Source organism: Elephantulus edwardii, unplaced genomic scaffold (genome assembly GCF_000299155.1).
Source record: "Elephantulus edwardii isolate Elephantulus edwardi_28Jun2011 unplaced genomic scaffold, EleEdw1.0 scaffold00017, whole genome shotgun sequence".
In the NCBI taxonomy this organism is placed as follows: Eukaryota; Metazoa; Chordata; class Mammalia; order Macroscelidea; family Macroscelididae; genus Elephantulus; species Elephantulus edwardii.
In genome coordinates this window covers 4,806,371-4,826,237 of record NW_006399767.1, presented here as the reverse complement: position 1 = coordinate 4,826,237, position 19,867 = coordinate 4,806,371, and positions in this window count along the sequence as shown.

The following is a 19,867-nucleotide window of genomic DNA, read 5'->3' as shown; positions in this document are numbered from 1 at the left end:
TCCAGTCACTAATGTTTGCTTACAACTAACTATTCCTCCTCCTTTGCATTTCCATACTTGAGGGCTCCACCTCTGTTGCCCTATCTGCTAGTCTGTGTTCTACTGTACATAGGGTTTTCAAAGGCCTGCTATTTTGTAAGTGGATGACCAATAGTTCTTGGGGAGATGTCTTTCTGATGGAATGACTAGAACTAAAATATTAACCCTAATGCAAACCTTCCCTGAGTTTGCACTAAGCAGTACTCTCTCTCTCTTTTTGTTTGTTTGTTTGTTTGAATAGCTGACTATTATTATTGGTCTATGTAGAGTTCCCTCATGAATACAATTAAGTGTTTCACAGTTCTCATTCTTTATAGTGTTATCCACAATCTTATATTTTCCACATAGTCAAGCACCTTTTTCACAGTCTATAAAACATGGGTAAGTATATTTCTGATAGCTCTGCCTTCAACAAAGAACCAATCTGGCATTAGCAACATTATTCCCCTTCTACATCTTCTTCTGAATTTTGTGTGACTTTCTTCTGACAGTTTTCTATTAATATACTACCAAGTCATATTCGATAATACTCTGTAAAACATCACTTACTTGCAATATTATTGGCATTGCTTGATTATTTACACATTGGTTGGGTCACCATTTTTTGACATGAGCACAGAAATGGATTCATTCTGGTGTGTTTACCCGGTAGGTATCTTGCAAAATGTTCAGCCTACTTACATGAGCATCTCCATCACGGCATTTGTTCAAACATTTCAGTTAGTGTCATGGATGTGCTTTACAAACAGAAACTTTTCCTTTCATAATTTAAGAGACTTGGAGTCTAAATTCTGGGTGTTAGCTCTAGAAGACTTTCTCTATCACTCATAGTCAGTTTTCTTCAGCATCAGTAATCCCAATGTTCTTGGAAATCTCCCTATCTTGGATATCTTGGCCTTCTTCTGTGTGGAGGATTTTTCAGCACTAGGACCTAAAGGATCTGCTCTGCTCCTGGTTATTCTGCTTTTGGTGACACGGAGGTCTTTGCTCTGTGCTCAATTCTCTTTCCTTTTACCTAAATAAGAAAGGTAATGCTATAATTTTCTAAATTATTCTAAGATAATTTGACTATAGGAAGAGGCCACATCATAAGAAACATCTCTTTCTTCAAATAAAGTCTGTGATCTTATTAGGGATGGCACATCCCCCTTTGATTACCTTACAACAGATTGACTAATCACATCTCAGAACACATCATGGGAAATGACTACATCATTACATTCCTGAATCATTAACATTGTAGAGGTTAGGATTTATAATGTATAGGATAACTACATTTTACTGAGACTCATGGCCTACTTGAGTTGACACATGTTTTGGGGGATATATAATTCAATCCATGACAGTTCCTAGAGCCTTGGTTTTTGCCAATGTCTTAAGTGACGTTTTCCTAAATAGAAAACTATAAAATTATAATGCTAATGTTCTGTATGTCACCAGTGAGATTGAAATAATTCAGATCATGGGGTCATGGAAAATCTTGTTGGATATCTATTTGAGCCTCAGACCAAAAGGATATCTAGATGTTAACCAGTAGGAGTTCTCCCCATTTATTTGCCCAAATATTAACTGCATTTGAACTTTAAAATATAGAGAGAGGGGAAAACCCTATAAACATCCCTAAAATGGTCCTCACATCTTCTACTATGATAACCTTCACTTAAAAATTTTATGAATCCCATAAATCTCACTCCTTGTCCCTAGAGGGTAAGTGGCTTGATCAACAGCTGCTAGAAGTGGCTTCCTGATTGGCTAAGCCATGGCCTCAATCCCCTGTTCATGTTGAAGATGAAATCTGATGACTTTCTGGCAAAATTCAGAAACATTTCCCCAGTCTGAGAAACATTTTTATGATCATTATAAGTTAATTTACAAGTAAAGAATGCAAGATTTAAAAAAAAAACAAAACACATTTCTCTTTCACTCCTTTGTAATGAGAAAATAAGCTAATTCACTCTACACAGCATAGAAGGAGACGGGTTGGATGTTAAGTAACACCATCCTGTCACCAAAAGATGAATGTACCCAATTATTAGTGATGCTTGCTTTTGACAGGGTGTAAACTGAAGGGTACCTGAGGGGAGTGCCTCAGTTCCAGGGCTGGTGGCTTTGTGACCTAAACATAAAAGCCAATTTTGTTAACACAATGTAAAATTTTCAGCTCTCTTCCTATTGCTCTGGAAGGTTGCACTGTGTTAAATCATAGAGCCTGAGATAATCACTTCGAGAGCACCTTCACTGCACCTTTATCGGAGAACTCTCACGTGCTGGAGGGAGCTCAGACTAGGCTTTTACTCCTCTAATTTATCATCTAACCTCTTGCAGATATATCCAGAGTTGAAAAAAATACATATCCAGACATGTGTGTGTGTGTGTATACACACACACACACACACACACACATATCCAGAATTGGAAAATGATATAAAAAAAAATTAAAAATCTAAGGACTGAGTTAGGGTGAAAAGTAACATTTACCTTTCCTGAGATGGGTTGTTAGTATGATTGTTTAAAAGGCAGTAGCTTTGAAACAAAAAATAAAGGGAGTAGCAGCTCAGCACTGAAATATATTCCACACACAAAGAAAATAATAATAATAATCTTCCATGCTGCCCTTGGCACATGAGTTTAGTTAGTAAACCTCTCCTCATGTTTACATCGTTATCCAAGAGGCAAAAAAAGCTTTGCTTCTTCTCTGTACTTCAAAGTGAAAAATGCAAAGCAGGGTATGATTTAATTCAACCTTTGAAATGAACAAAATCTCTTCCCTGTGTGGAATCATCATACTATCTGCTTACAAACATGAATATTAAAATATAACAAAATAATATTTTTTAAAAATGGAGTCATATAAGGAATATCATGATACTTGTCATTTTTATTGTAATTTAGTGGAAGTTTGCAGAAAGGATGAAGTTTCCTTCATTCACTGATGCACCTTTCCCTCCCTCCATCTCCTTTAATTCACTTTGCAATGCATGTCTTGTTCCAGATTGTAATACTATCTGTCCTTTTGTGATATCCAGCATTTTTTTCTTTTTTGGGCACAATCTCAATAGGCATGGAGTGTTCATCCATTATTACAAAAATAAGATATAATAAGATAATTAAAGATAAAATGAGAAGGAGGAAAAAAAGGGGGGGAGAGGGATGCTCTGTCGAGTCTGCCATAAAATAGGCTATGATTTTAATATCTATGATCAATCAACATCTGACATTCTGAACCTTGAGAAAATGATTCAAAAAAAGTTCACAGACTCTGATGACCTCAACAAAATACTATCAAACAGAATATTTAACGTATAGAAAGGATTGTGCACTATTTCTAAGGCATACCAGAGTTCACATCCTATCACTGTAATAAACCATATCAATTGGAAAAGGAAAAAAACTCCGTATGATCACCACAATAAATGTAGGCAGGAAAGCATTTGATAAAACCCAGTATTTGCACACAATCAAAAGCACTCAACAAACTTTGAACTGACAAACAATTGGCAAACTTAACAAAAGAGAAAACTCAAATAAGAATTGATAGAGGTGACATCACAACAGAAGCAGAAGAAAGGAAAAGCTATACTCTGGTAAATATAAACATCTGGAGGAAATGGACAAATTCCTTAAAAATCATGGGTAAATTATAATACTTGAACAGACCTATCACTAAAGAAGAAATTGAGTAGGTCATAAAAAGACTTCCCAGCAAAAGAAGTCCTGGAGCAGAATGCTTCACAGCTCAATTTCTACTAGACATTAGAGACGATCTAGTAACAATTCTACTTCAAAATACACAAAAACAAGAAACACTTTCAGAGTCTTTTGATGAAGCAAGCACAACTTTACTTCCAAAACCAGGCAAAGATATTACCAAGAAAGAAAACTAAAGACCAATATATTTCATAAACATAGATACAAGAATCCTCCTCAGAATCCTGGCCAGTAGAATTCAATTGTGCATTTTAATAAAAAAAAAGCATCATGACCAAGTAGGATTCATAACAGGAATACAAAGATGATTACACACACACACACACACACCAACAAGTCCACATATTAAAAAAGCAAAGAACAAGAACCACATGATCCAATCAATTGATGCAGAAAAGGCCTTCAACAAATCCAACACCCTTTCCTGATTAAAATACTTAGAAAAGATGAATAAAAGGGAAATTTCTCGACAAAGTGGAAAGAATGTATGCAAAACTAAGAGCCAATATCATTCTCAATGGAGAAAGACTAAAGACATTCCCTTGTGGAAGCAAACCTGACAAAGATGTCCACTTTCACCACTCTTATTCAATATTGTATACTTTTGCTTTTTTTGTTTCGCATTTAAATTAAAAGTGAAAACATAGAAGAGTGTCTAAGGATCATAATATTAGTTGCAATATTACAAAAGTGGCCTCCACGTCCAAATCCATAACAATGGATTCAGGGTGTCATTAGCTCTCAAAGCAGTAGTGTTGGATTACTCAAAAAGCAAGGCAAGCATGTAGTCCCTGAATATAATAGCTACATGCTAACAGTCTGGGCAAAAATAATTTTACCTTGAATTGATTTTAGCTGCATTCTGTGTGCAAGCCTTTTCCTATTTGATTATGTGGTTTATAGTTGAAGGTTAACTTCAATTTTAATCTTCATTTGTTTGCTCTGAAATACTACAGTGAGAAATACCTTTTAACACACAGGAAGGAACAGGCTATGAAGGGAGTGATAATAAGAACTGGTAAGTATGACACAGATGCAACCATACCCAGGGCTCCACCATAATTTACCCTACCCTGGGAAAATAAAGATACAACCCATGTTCTTCCTTTGTTTTAAAACCACAGCCTGGATGTCCAACCACAATCATATGGATTGGTAACTTATGGTACATTCACACAATGGAATCTACACAGCACGCAGGAGCAATGATTTTGTAAATTACTATCTGACTTGAGAGTGATTGGAGAGTATTATGCTGAGTGAGCTAACTCAGTCCCATAAGGACAAATATTGTATAAAACCATTATTGTGGAATGAGTATGAGGATCCAAGGGGATGTGGAGATGGTGGAAGCAGAGGAACAAGGAGGACCAGGCAGGAGGAGAGTGGCTTAATCATAGGGTTACACAATTTGATGGGTGGCAGTGGTAAAGGAAATGGGAAAGATCCAGACTGAAAAACAGTGTATTTGAACTTTGTAAATAAACTAGTATGAAATAAAAAACAAAACAAAGCAAAAAACCCACCACCTTTTGGCTTCAAAACTGAGACACAGGTTTGTCAAGCTCATAGCATCTGTCTTCTATATACCAGTGTATACTAAAGTTGGAAAAGTTGAGAGCTTGACAGAAAGATCCTCAATGAAGTGAACTGACAGCTTGACTGTCATGACCTCAGGTATGGAGGAGCTTCTTAGCACTAGGCCTCCAGAGCTACCTCGCAATAAGAGTTTGCACTGCCAACTCAAAGATATGCAGTTCAAATCTACCAGCTGCTGCCTGGGAGAAAAATGGGCAATAAACTCTCCCATGATTCACTGTCCCTGAAAACCTGCTGAAGGGTCAGTCAGCTATGAGTCTGTCCTGGCTTAACTGACAAAACAAAGTACACAAGTGAGAAATTAAAGATTTATTCATCACACCAAAAATTTTGCTTTAGAATCAATGAAAACCTCTTTTGAAATTAAAAAAGAACAACCCTAACAGAGATAGAATACCTAGCAAGCAAAATAAACACACACATATGAAAGTCTTCACTATAGACTAGCAAACAAGCACAAATCAATCCATGTGTTGACCTTGCAATAGTTTGCCCTGAAAAGTAGTATTTTGAAAGTGACATGGCTGCAAACTTTGGTTTGTTGTCGGAGTCTGTGTCATCAACCCTGCCTTAAATTTAAAGAACTGTAGATTGCTGTCAGGAGAAAGATGGGCAATTTCCTCTCATTTTATTTATAGCCTTGAAAACCCAGTGGAGAGGGTCAGCTATGACTCCAACCCAACTTGATAAAAATGAGAAAGAGAGGGTTGGCTCTTTTTTGTGCAAAAAAAAAAAAAAAATACTGCAAATCCTGGAATAGTACAATCATCTCTACTTTGTTTTCCTCCTCTTCTTTATAATTTTGCTTTTCTCCATTTTGCCAGGAAAATTCCCTTGTAATATATATATACTTTCCCTAAACACTCACTGTTTTTCAAAGTGCCTACTAATTTCCAAACTATGCTTATGACATAATCACTGTTTTCCAAAAACATACATTATTAACCAAGGACCATAGGTCAAGTAGTTGTTAAAGAGTTTCACTACTTGCCAAGAAGTCAGCAGGTCAATCACTAGACAGGGGAAAGATGAGGCAGGCTGCATCTGTTTACAGGTTTGGAAACCTGTCAACAAAACCTGTGAGCATTTTTGCTCTGATTTGAAGAGTGGCTGTGAGTCAGATTCAATTGAGGGGCGTTGATTACATTATTAATCATGTTTTTGTTTTGGTGGAGATTTTTTACGTACATGAAAAATGGCATTAAATAAGGTTATCTTTTAAAAAAAAGACTAAAAATCCAGATCTATCAGGTATGACTAAGCACTTTTTACTATTTTAAGTTTCTGCCTTAACCATTTGTCCTCAAAGCATAGAAAACCTGTTTCCAAGCTTTAACCTAAAATGGATACGGTGTGTTGTTGTTGTTGCTGTTATGTGTTTTTGAGTTGACTACTCATAGCAACTCAATGTACAGCAAAGTTGGACCTTGCCCTGTCCTGAACCATCCTCACAATCTCCAACATGTCAAGCTCATTAGATCATTCCATCCTATGCAAGGTCTGCCTCTGTTTGTCTAAAATAAAGATCCTTTCTAAGATAATGCTGAAATATGTGAGAAGAAATGTCACCATTGTTGAATTTAAGGAGCACCCAGGTTGTTCTTTCTCCAAGACACACAAGATACTTTTCATACTCCATTGGACATTAAGTACTTTGGGCTAACACCACAATCTAAAGTCATAGATGTTTCTTCAGTCATTCTTATACATTGTCCAATTTTCAAATGCACAGGAAGCAACTGAAAACACTTAGAGGCATGTTGTTGTTGTTAGGTGCTGTAGTGTTGACTATGACCCACAGCAGATCTGAACCCTGTCCTAACCTGTGCCATACCCACAATCACTGACATACATTGTCAATCAAAGTAACAGTCTCCTCCTTTTAACCTACCTTCTACTTTTCTAATCATGATGTCTCTCTCTAAGAAATAGTAGCTTATGAAGCTTTTTCTGACATACTCTGGGCATGTTGCAAGAAGGGACCGGTCCTTGGAGAGGGACATCATGTTTGAGAGAGTGGAGGAACGGCGCAGGAGAGGAAGACCCTCGATGAGATGGATTGATTCTGTCAGTGGGGTGGTAGGAGTAATTGTGTCGGAGATGGTGAGGTTGGCACAGGATAGAGCAGGGTTTAGGGCTCTTGTACATAGGATCATTATGAGTCACGGCAACTTGATGGCACATAGCAACAACAACATATCCAAAGTATGGGAGATGAAGTTTAGTTCTAAGGTGCACTATGGCTGCACCTTGTCCAAGACACAGCTGTTTTACTTTTGACGCTCCTTTCAGTACTCTTCTCCAACACTACAATTCAAAGATATTACTTTTTGTTCTGTCATCCTTTTTCATAATCCAGCTCTCAAATGCATGGCAATCTATTGAAAAGAACTTAGCCTGCCTCAGGAGCACCATAGCCCTCAAACTGACATTACTCCTCAATAATTTGGAGAATCCTTGACTGCATACTCTCCCAGTGCAGTATGTCTCCCAATCTCCTGACTACTGGTACTAAGGGGGTTGATTGTGGATTCAAGTAAAATGAACCAATTGCCAGTTCCAATCTTTTCTCCAACTATCATGATATTTATTGATCTGCATAGAGATTGAATAGGACTGGAAAGTGGATACAACCTGGATGCACAACTTTCTCAATTTTAAAAGAGGTAGCTTTCCCTTTCTTTGTTCGCTCAAGTTTTGCACAAGACATTTAAGTGTTCTGAGATTCCCATTATCTCAACATTGGCCATAATTTGCTATGGTCCACATGGTCAAATGCCTTTGGATAGTCAATAAAACAGAAATAGATATTCTTCTGGTATTCTTTGCTTTCAGCCAGGATCCATCTGACAGCAATGGCATCCCTTCTGCCACAATCGCTTCTAAATCCAGTTGAATTTCTAATAATCTGTTAATCTCTTCTAGCCATTTTTAAATGCTCTTTAGCGGGATTTTGTTGGCATGTAATAGTAATGATGTTTTTAAATAGTTTTACATTCTATTGGACCATGTTTATTGGGAATGGGAACAAATCTGGATCTCTTCTAGTCAGGGGCAGTCAACTGTCCTCCAAATTTTCTAGAATAGGCTGGTCAGCATGTCCACAGCTGCATCTGTTGGTTGAAACATGTCAGCTGATATCCAGTAGAATTCTGAGGATTTACCTTTTGCCAATGTCTTTCAGTATATCCTGAACTTTTTCTTTCAATACTATTGGCTCTTGATTGTATGGTACTTCTGGAAAGAGTGCTGGCCAGTTTTTGTGTTGTTTTGTTTGTTTTTCTGGTGGGTTTTTGTTTGTTTGTTTGTTTGTACAGTGACTCTATGTATTCATACCCTTCATTTTCTTTTAATGCTTCGTGGATCATTCAAGATTTTGCCATAACATTTCTCAGTATAGCAAATCAATGCTTTCATTTATTTTTCTGATCTTTCCATTAGAGATATGCTGAATGAATTCTCCCATTTTTATTCTCCAATTCCAGCTCTCTCTCTACACATTTTGTTATAAAACCACTTTGTCTTCTCAAGCTGCCTTTTGAAATTTTCTGTTCCGTTCTTTTACATCAACATCTCTTCCCTTTGTATAGGCTTCTCGATGCTGTAATTCAATTTTCAGGGTCTCTTCTGACAATGGGGGTCCCTCCCCTTTTCTTCTTCCCTGTCTTTATAATAAAGTTTTGCTTTCTTTATGGATGGTATCTTTGATGTCCCACAACTCATCTGGTTTTCGATCACTGGTGTTCTTCAATGCTTCAAACCTATTATTATGGTTATTTTTAAAGACACAAAATTTATATACACAAAATTATATTTTAATTCTTGTTTTCATTTTCTTCACCCTCAGTTTAAGCTTGTAACTAAATTACCGATGTTCTGTTCTATGGTTATCACCTGGGTTTTTTTTGACTGCTGACACTGAGACTCTTCGATAATTCTTTCCATAGGTAGAATAAGCCTGATTCCTAAGCAGTCCATCAGGTGAGGTCCATGTATAAAGCTGCCATATGTGTATTTGAAAAGAGACATTTGTGATTAATAAATCATTGAATGTATAAAATTTTATAATTATATTCCAGTCCTCATTTTTGATCCCAAATCCATATTCTCTGACTACCATTCCTTTTTCATTGTTTCCAACTTGTATGTTCCAGTCACCAATTATCATTAACACATCTTGGCTGCATGTATAGTCAACTTCAGACTTCAAAATTTGGTAAAAACTTCAATTTTATCCTCTTTGGCATTAGCCTGGGTGTTAGAGGCATAAAGGTCAGGGACTCTTTCCTATCCTGCGCCATCTTCATCATCTGACACATTTGAGCCCATTTCTACAGTTACTGTGCTTATTTATCACGTTGGCAATCTTCCCCTCTTTCAGTGATTCTCCATGTTTCCAAGAATACTGTCCTTCTCCAAGGAGTAGCTGGTTCCTACCAGAATGTCCAAAGTATGAGAGATGAAACAGTTTTTCCATATGAGCTCCTTATTTTTCAATGCAGCATAGTATTCCATTGTGTGACTATACCACAGCTTCTCTATCCATTTGTTTGTTGATGGGCACTTGGGTTGTTACCAACTCTTTGCTATTTTGAACAAAGCAGCTATAAATATGGTTGTCTTGACCACCATGGCACTGCAGTAGGATCTGAAATCAGAGTGAGATAGCTCCTACCTTGTTTCTATTTTTAAGGAGTGCCTTGCTTATTTGGGACCTCTTTCCATTCTAAATGAAAGTAGAGATTGCCTTTTCCTTCACATTGAAGAATGGGATTGGTATTTGTAGTGATATGGCATTGAACATGTAAATTGCCTTTGGTAGTATTGCCATTTTCACAATATTGAGTCTTCCTATCCATGAACAAGGGAAATTCTTCCACTTCTTCAGGTCTACTTTTGTTTCTTGTAGTAGTGTTTTGTAATTTTCTTTGAATAGATCCTTTGTAATTCTGGTTAGATTTACTCCCAAGTATTTAATCTTGTGATTAACTATTGTGAAGGGTATTGTTTTTCTTAGCTCTGGCTCTGTATTCTCTTTGTCACTGTAGAGAAATCCAACTGATTTTTGTATGTTGATCTTGTATCCTGCTACTTTGCTGAATTGGTCAACTATGTCCAGTAGTTTTCTTGCTGAGTCTTTAGGGTTTTCAAAGTATACTATCATATTATCTGCATAGAGGGATAGTTTTACCTCCTCTTTGCCAATTTGGAGACCTCTTATTTCCTTTTCTTGTCTTGTTGCTATCACTAAGACTTCCAATACCATATTGATAAGAAAGGTGATAGTGGGCATCTTTGCCTAGTGTCTGTTCTTAAAGAGAATGCCTTTAATCTCCCTCCATTGAGAACAATGTTGGCTCTCATCTCAGGTTTGCATATATACTTTTTACTATGCTGAAGAAATTCCCCTGTAATCCTATTTTGTTGAGTGTTTTAATCAGGAAAGTGTGTTGTATTTTGTCAAAGGCCTTTTTTGCATCAATTGATAGGAACATGTGGTTCTTGTTCTTAGCTTTGTTAATGTGATGTTTTGCATTGATGGATTTCTTATGTTGAACCATCCTTGCATACTTGTTATGAATCCCACTTGGTCATGGTGAACTATTTCTTTGATGTATTGTTGGATTCTATTGGCCAGTATTTTATTCAGGATTTTTGCATCTATGTTTTTAAGAGATAATGGCATAATTTTGTATTTTGGTTGTGTCCCTTCCTGGCTTTTGTATCAAGGTTATGTTTACTTCATAGAATGAATCTGGGAAAACATCTTTTTCTATTTCCTGAAATAGTATAGAATTGGTGTCAGTTTTTCTCTGAATGTTTGCTAAAATTCACTTGTCAAACCATCTGGTCCAGGGCCTTTTTTGGCTGGAAGTTGTTTTATTCTCTTTTCAACTTCTTCTTTTGTAATGGGTCTGTTCAGGTTTTCAAGGGTTTGTTTGGTCTTTCAATAGTCCATCTGATATTCAACACCACAATTCAAAGGCACTGATTCTTCTTTGGTCTTCCTTATTCATTATCCATCATTCACTTGCATGTGAAGCAATTGAAAATGCTTGGGTCAGCAACACCTTAGACTTGAAAATCACATCTTTGCTCTTCAGCATTAAAAAAAAATCCTTGAGAGAAGATTTGTCTACTGCAACATGTCTTTTGTTTTCTTGATTGCTGCTACCATAGGTGGTGATTGTGGATCCAAGTAATATTAAATCATTGACAACTTCAGTCTTATCTCGATGCACTGTAATATTGCCTAATGGTATAATGGTGAGAATTTTTGTTTTCTTAATATTGATATGTAATCCATATTTCAAGCTTTGATCTTCATCAGTGGCTGTTCCAAGTCTCCTTTGCTTTCTGCAGTCAAGGATGTATCATCTATATAATGTCATGTCTATTGACAGTATTGTTGTATTGTTGTTATGTGCCACTGAGTCACTTGTGACTCATAGCAACCCTATCTATGTACAAGAAAGAGCCCTAAACACCATTCCATCCTATGCCAACCTCACCGTCTCAAACATACTCATTCCCACCACTCTACTCACAGAATTGATCCATCTCATTGAGGGTCTTCCTCTTCTGCACCATCCCTCCACCCTCCCAAGTATGATGTTCCTCTCTAAGAACCAATCCCTCCTTGCAACATGGCCAAAGTATGTCAGGTGAAGCTTCAGAATCCTTGACTCCAAGGGGCATTTTGGCTTCACCCTCTCCTGGACAAACCTGTTCGAACCAAGTAAACGAAAACTGTTAACTATCTCAATCTCTTCCCCATCCATACTGATGCTACCAATTGGCCCAGTGGTGAGAATCTTTGTTTTCTTGATGGTGAGCTTCAATCCATATTGAAGACTGCAGTCCTTGACCTTCTGTAGCAAGAGCTTCAGGTCCTCCTCAGTTTCAGCAAGCAGGGTTGTGTCAGCTGTATAACGCAGGTTGTTTATGATTCTTCTACCAGTCCTGATGCCGCATTCCTCCTCTTACAGCCCAGCATCTCAGATGGTCTGTTCTGCATACAGATTGAAAAAGTATGGAGGTTTTGGAATTGACAGCATAATCAAATAAAGTTTAAAATTTAAGGCAAAGCTGTCACTGTCTGTTCACCAGCAATGAATAGCGACACCCTCATGGGGGTAAGCATGATGGAGACACATCATTCCAGAAGCCATTCAGAGAGTCAATCCAGCTCAATTTTATTGGGGGCTGCAGTGCACTTATATATGAACAAGTCAATAGGAAGATAGGATAGGTTGGGCTTGCATATGTGGGACATGCAGATTGAATAGGAGAACCTCAGCCTTGTGTAGACTACTCTCAGCTCAACAGACACGGCAACTGTCTTCCCCGGTGGTGAGCTTTCTCATCAAGCCAGTATGACCAAACACAGGAGAGCTTTTTCTACCCTGTACTAAAGGTCATTGGGAGGCTTGCACTTATCAAGAGCTAGGAGATCTGTCCTGGCTAGAGGCCCTCCTTTCCTCCCCAACATTCCCCAACACATAGCCATTTTCTTTACTAGGTTTTCATTATTGAATTGTTATTGTTATTGTTTTCACTGAGTACTTCCAAAACATTTAGCAATGTTGTTGTTTTTGTTGTTTTATGTGCCATTGAGTCACCTGTGACTCATAGCAACCCTACATACACCAGCCCTAAACTGTGTTCTATCCTGTGCCAATCTTATTGTCTGTGGCATACCTACCCCCATCATCCTAGTCACTGAATCAATCCATCTCATCGAGGGTCTTCCACTCCTGCACTGTCCCTCCAGCCTCCCAAGGATGACGTCTCTCTAAGGACTGGTCCCTCTTTATAACATGTCCAAAGTATGGCAGACAAAGCTTCAGAATCCTTGCCTCCAAGGAGCAGCCTGGCTTCACCCTCTCCAGGACAAGCCTGTTTGTTCTCTTAGAAGTCCATGGTATATTCAATACTCTTCTTCAACACAATAGCTCAAAGGCATCAATTCTCCTTCTGTCATCCCTAGTCATTATCCAGCTCTCTGATGCATAACAAGTAACTGCAAAGACCATGGCCTCTATCAAGTGTGCCTTAGTCTCCAGACTGACATCATTGCTCTTCAGTATTTTAAAGAGGTCTCTAAGCACAGACTTTCCCATAGAATACCTTTTTTTTTTTTTTAAGGAATCCTATGTATGAAATCCTGGTATTTTGAAGGACTTATCTTAATGCTTCTCTGACAGATTATGCTTCACTTCAAAAGACCTCGAAAGCCCCAGAAAACCTGATATATAAACTGATTGTCTGCTAGATATGCTCATCAGTTCCTTGATTTCCCAGGGTACTCATCCAGGTGTAGTTCACAGAGGCAAAAGAAGATAGTAATTTGGTTCTTTGTATTCAGTAAGTCACCATTTCTTAGAGGAAAATTGAATTAGAAAGTTGTGCATAAACATTAGTATAAAAGAATTTATATAAATTGTCCTAATCATTTGTAGAAGTACATCTATGTTGAAAGTTATAAGATTAACACTGGAAAAATTAAAAGAAAGATTAAGGTTTTAAAAATCTAAAGATAAATATATTATCTCATAACGGTAGAATAGAGGATTGGTATTAGAGACTGTCAATACCTATCTGTTAGTTTGACTTGCATATTGCTGTGATGCTAGAGTTGTGTCAGCAATAATTTCAAACTAAACAGTGTTACCATTGATAGATTCAGTGGCACGTTCAGACAAGGATAGATTAAAAAGATCAGGTAAAGAAGCACTCTAGAAAATTAGCCAGTGAAAATCCTGGTAGGTAGCAACAGACTATTGTTTCACTTACTTGCTTTGTATTTATTATCAGGAGTGATCAATTATAGGGGAGCTCTGGTGGCCTATTGGCAAGAAGCTGCACTGCAATGCCATAGGTGCACAGTTGGAATCCACCACATGTGCTGCTGGAAAAGGAAGGACAATCTCCTCCTGTACCAGTCAGATCCGATTTGAAGGTACACACACACACACACACACACACACACACAAAAGGAGTGATCGATTACTAGATGAATATATTATATTTGGTGAAGTAGAAGGCCAATGAAGGTAAAAGAGATGCTTACTATGATGGACTATAGTAGTAGGTACAATAGACTTGAACATGATGGTAATTATGGGGTTGATGCATTGACAAGGCAATGCCTTGTTTTGTTGTACCTAAGGTAGCAATGGGTCAATGTTAGCTGTATAGCAGTTGTCTATCCTTAGTGATCTATTGTTGTAAAACTAATTACCCCCAAACTTAAGCAGCTTAAAACAAATGGAATTTATTACTTTACAGTTTCTGAGGTTAAGAAATCTGAGAATGGCTTCTTGTTGTTGTTAGATTGCATTAAGTCTACTATGGTTCACAACTACCCTATGAAGAACAGATCTGAGCCTTGCCCTATTCTTCAGGAATGTCTTGTTGTTAGGCACCTCCAAGTATGACTCATAGGAACCCAAACATATCTGAACTCTGGCCTATCCTGTGCTATCTTTATCCTTTACTCATTGGGCCAATTGCCACAGTTACTGTATCAATCTATCTCTTTGAGTGTCTTCCTTTCACAGTGTGTGAACATCTTGCCTGGGTAGATATGGCTCAGAATCTCTGCCAAACAGATTACTGCCAATCAAAGTTACCTTCATTTGGACTGACGATATACTTCCAAGCCCACTTAGGTAGTAACAGATGGGCTTCAGTTACTTACAGGCTTTAGCCTAGAGATTTCAGTCTCTCATCTACTGGACATTTCCATAGTGTGCCCATAACACAACACTTTGCTTCACCAGAGAGAGTGGATGAAAATAACATTTAAAATAGAAGCTGCAATCTTTTGCAATCTAACCCCAGGTGTGATACACCATCACATTGGTAATTTCCTATTCAGTGGAAGTGATTCAAACTCAGAGAGGGAATTATTCACACTACCATGTGAATAACAGGAAATAATAATCATGGGGACCATTCTGAAGGCTGACCACACACCCTGTCTAATTATCCTATCATTTGTCATCATTCCAAAATTACCAAAATGAGCCATTCTATTAGTGCCTTAAATATAGTCATAAGTTAAAGGAGAAAAAAGTCAATTTTTTTAAAAGTACTTTCACATTAGCCTCACAACAGCCCTATGATATATGAAGGACAGCTATGATTTCCCTACATGACAGATGTAAAATTGAGGCCTCAGGGGCTAATTTAGCCAAGCTCCCGTGGCTACTGAAAAGCAGAGATGGAACTAAAAAGTAGGCCTTATGATGCTACATTCTCTATTCTTTCTGCAATGCTACGTTGCTTTTCAAATTCAGAAGTAATGGACATTTACATTATTAAAATCCTTTTCAAGCATATTGACATTTCAATTCATTTTATTAATAGCTCTGTGAATAACAACAGAACGTATCTGACAATTTTAGAACAATGCATGGTTTCTAGAAAAGGACTTCTTTTCTCACGTATATCATGGAGTTGTAAAGGCACATCATGAAACAAATGATAACTGGAAATTAGACAGCAAACAATGATTGTAATATGGAACTTTTGTGCATTTATGCATTATTTTCCAATTGCAATTTGAATGAAGAGTTAATTTTTTTCAAAAGACTATGCCTTACTTAATGTTATTGCTTAAGATAATGTATCATTTCATAAATATGTTAGACATTTAAATTGTTTTGTAAGGAAAAAATAAGTTAACACTTTTATCTCATAGTATGTGAGGTCAAAGTATGAACATTTAATGAACAGCTTTTAGAATCACTTTTAAAAAGCATAACACTGCTAAGTAACTAATTATAGGGTGGTTTGGTTTTTTTTTTTTAGATTCGTGGTTGCCTTTGTCCTCTATTTGGAAAATAAATTACTCATCCAGAGACTGTACGTTTAAAATGCTTTTTTTCCAAGCTCAAAGTAATGGACTTTTATTTCATTAAAGAAGCTGTTTTGAAAACACAAGGCTACCTTTGAAGGATAGATAGACTGAGCCAGAAATATTATCTCAGGTTTGAAGATGATTTGGGCAAAATTAATAATCTTGGGTCAATCAGATCTATTACCATAGATAAATAATGTGTACAAATAGTTCACAGAAGTGACTAATAAACTCTGGTGGCATAGTACATTATGCAGTGGCTACTAACTGGAATGTCAGTGATTCAAATCCATCAGTTGCTCTGAGAGAGAAAGAGGAAATGGTGACCTGTCATAAAGATTTACAGCCTCAGAAATCCTGTAGATGATTGCCTTGGGTGAGAATCAGTTCGATAGCAATAGCTTTGGTTTAATAAACCTAACAGAATATCCTCAGAATACTAATAAAATTGGAATCACACATTTAAAAAACTAAAATACAAAATTGTCCCAGACGGATGTGTACCAAAAAAAATATTTAAATGTTTACTAACCAACTTTGGCAAAATGTCAACACAGGGAAAATGTCAGATCCCTACTAAAGTCATGGAGTCATGTCAGCTCCAGTCAAATCTCTTGGCTCAATCTGACATTGTAGCACCTGACCAATGTCTCTCTGTTAATAGTTGTTAGAGGCTCTCGTGGAGACTCCAAGCACAACAGATCTCCAGATGAAAGGCAAGAGTACCACCACATAACAATGGTTGCAAGGATGATGTAAGCCCGAATAGCATTCAGTTTTGTTATTCAGATGGTCACTATGAGCAGTAAACCAATTAGATACCAAAAGTGATTCCACAGAGTGTGGAAATTATAAAACAATATCATTAATATCACATGCGAGCAAGATTCTGTTGAAGATTATCCAAAAACTAGAACAGCACATCAACAGAGAAATACCAGACGTGTAGGCTGGGTTTAGAAGGGGTCGTGGTACTAGGGATATTGTGGCTAATGTTAGATGGATTTTGGCTGAAAGCAAGGAGTACCAGAAGAATGTCTATTTTTGTTTCATTGATTATGCAAAGGCATATGGCTGTGTGGATCATAACAAACTGTGGTTAATTCTGAGAAGAATGGGAATCCTGGAACACTTGATTGTGCTAATGCAAAACCTATGCTTTGACCAGGAGGCAGTCGTCAGAACAGAGTAGGGAAATGCTACATGGTTCAAAATTGGGAAAGGTACACGCCTGGGCTGCATCCTTTCTCCATACCTTTCAGTCTTTATACAAAACAGATTATCCTGGAGGCTGGGCTCTATGAGGAGAAATGTGGCATCAGGATTGGAGGAAGAATAATCAACAATCTGTGTTATGCAGATGACACAATTCCGCTTGCTGAAACTGAGGAGGACCTGAAGCACTTGCTGTGGAAGGTCAGGGACTGAAGTCTTCAGTATGGTTTGAGCCTCAAGATCAAGAAAACAAAGATTCTCACCACTGCTCTGATTGGCAGCATCATAATGGATTGTGAAGAGATTGAGATTGTTCACAGTTTTGGTTTGGTTGTATCCACAGTCAACACTCTTGGCACTAGCAGCCAGGAAATTGAAAGTTGTATTGCTATCGGAAAGTCTTCAGTTAGAGACCTTTCTAAAGTACTGAAGTGCAATGATGTCAGTCTGAAAATTAAGGTGTGCCATATATGCCATGGTCTTTGAAATCACTTGCTTTACATCAGAGAGCTGGACAATGACTAGGGATGATAGAAGGAAAATTGATGCCTTTGATCTGTGGTCTTGGAGAAAAGTATTGAATATACCATGGACTGCTAAGAAAATGAACAGGTTTGTCCTGGAGAGGGTGAAACCAGGCTGTTCTTTGAAGGCAAGGATTATGAAGCTTCATCTGACATACTTTGGACATGTTCCGTGGAGAGGAAGACCCTCAATGAGATGGATTGATTCAGTTACTGGCGTAATGGGGGTAGGTGTGTTAGAGATGGTGAAATTGGCACAGGATAGGGCAGAGTTTAGGGCTGTTGTACTTAGGGCCGTTATGAGTCGCAGACAGCTCGATGGCACATAACAACAACAACAACAACAACAATGTAGGATTAAGCTCTGGTAGCTTCCTGGTGAGAAGCTGTACTGCAATCCTGAAGGCATAAGGTAAAAGGACTACACTCATGATCATACATAACTTTCACTGATGAGAGTTCAACATGAATATGTCTATCTGTTGCAAATTAATGCATGTAGACTGAAGAAGCAACAGGGGGCAAAATAAAGAACAAAAAACCCTTCTACAATATAGTATCCTCAACCAAACTTTCACAACAGAGGTTAAAGTCAGAAACAATGGGAGAAAATGGCAGAAATGGGAGAAAACAAACAACAAACAAGCAAACGAATGAATGAATAAAATAAAACTACCCACTAACTTTGTTTGACCTTCAAGTAAATTGCATCTGATTGGCTGATCTTCAAACAAATAGATACAACCAGATGTGTGCCCATGTAGACAATGGCATACTCACAGTATTTCCAAAACTATTTCAGAGACCAGTCCTCTAAGTGTAATTTAGCATCGCATGCAACGATGACAGCTTATTGAATAGAAGGGTGAAAATTGTTACTGTGATGTGTGCAGTTGATGGAGAGTGGAAGCAGCTCCTCAGTAGCTAATAAAAGACCATCTGGAGACACCCTTCAACACTGATGTTACATTTCATTTTTTTAATGCACCAGAGATTGCATAGAAAATTAGGTTTTGTGGAAGCTAGCAAAGTGGAATGTCTGTTGTCTTTCCTTGTGACTTTGTCATTTATATTTATGACATTGTTTTCAGCTGACAAGGTGACTCAAATCAACTTTATTTGCAGAACTTACTTTGGATGTGCTAGTGTAGATTTATAGATGTCACAAGCCTACGCCTTGGAAACAGACTAAATAAGTGTCATATCTAATGTACTAGTGTCTTTGAATTCTGATATCTACAGTTGTTGTGTACTGTAGAGTCAGAACCAACCCATAGCTGACCCTCGGGTGGGTTTTCAGAGGCAGTTAATTGCCCAGGAGGAGACTGTCCATCCTTCTCTCCGGGAGCAGCTGGTGGCCTCCATCTGTGTGCCTTCAGAATTGCAGAACAGCTTCTCGCCACTAGGCCAGCAAAGCTCCTTATTTATAGTAGTCAGAGTTAAAAAAAAATCTTGTTTTTATTTTCTCTTCCACTTTTAATAGAGTGAGTAACATTGTCCATTGTGCTGCTAATTGAGCCATACATTTATTTTCTTTCTCCAGTGCAGGAGAGGAAGACTCTCGATGAGATGAATTGATTCCAAGACTGGGGTTATGAGTGTAGATGTGTCAGAGACAATAAAACTGGCACAGGATAGAGCAGGATTTAGGGCTTTTGTACATAGGGTTGCTATGAGTCACAGGCAACTCGATGACACATAACAACAACAAATTAATAAAGCTAACATTTCTTTGGTGTTCACTATGCTTAAGACACAAATTCCTATTCTAAAAAAAAATTCAAACCATTTTAAAGTATTAAGGAAACTGAGCCTCAGAAATTTAATAGACAACTTTCCATAATCCATCCATTAGAAGTGACAGAGTCAGAACTAGAACATAGGTAATTGTTTTCTTTTTTTTTTAATTTAGGTT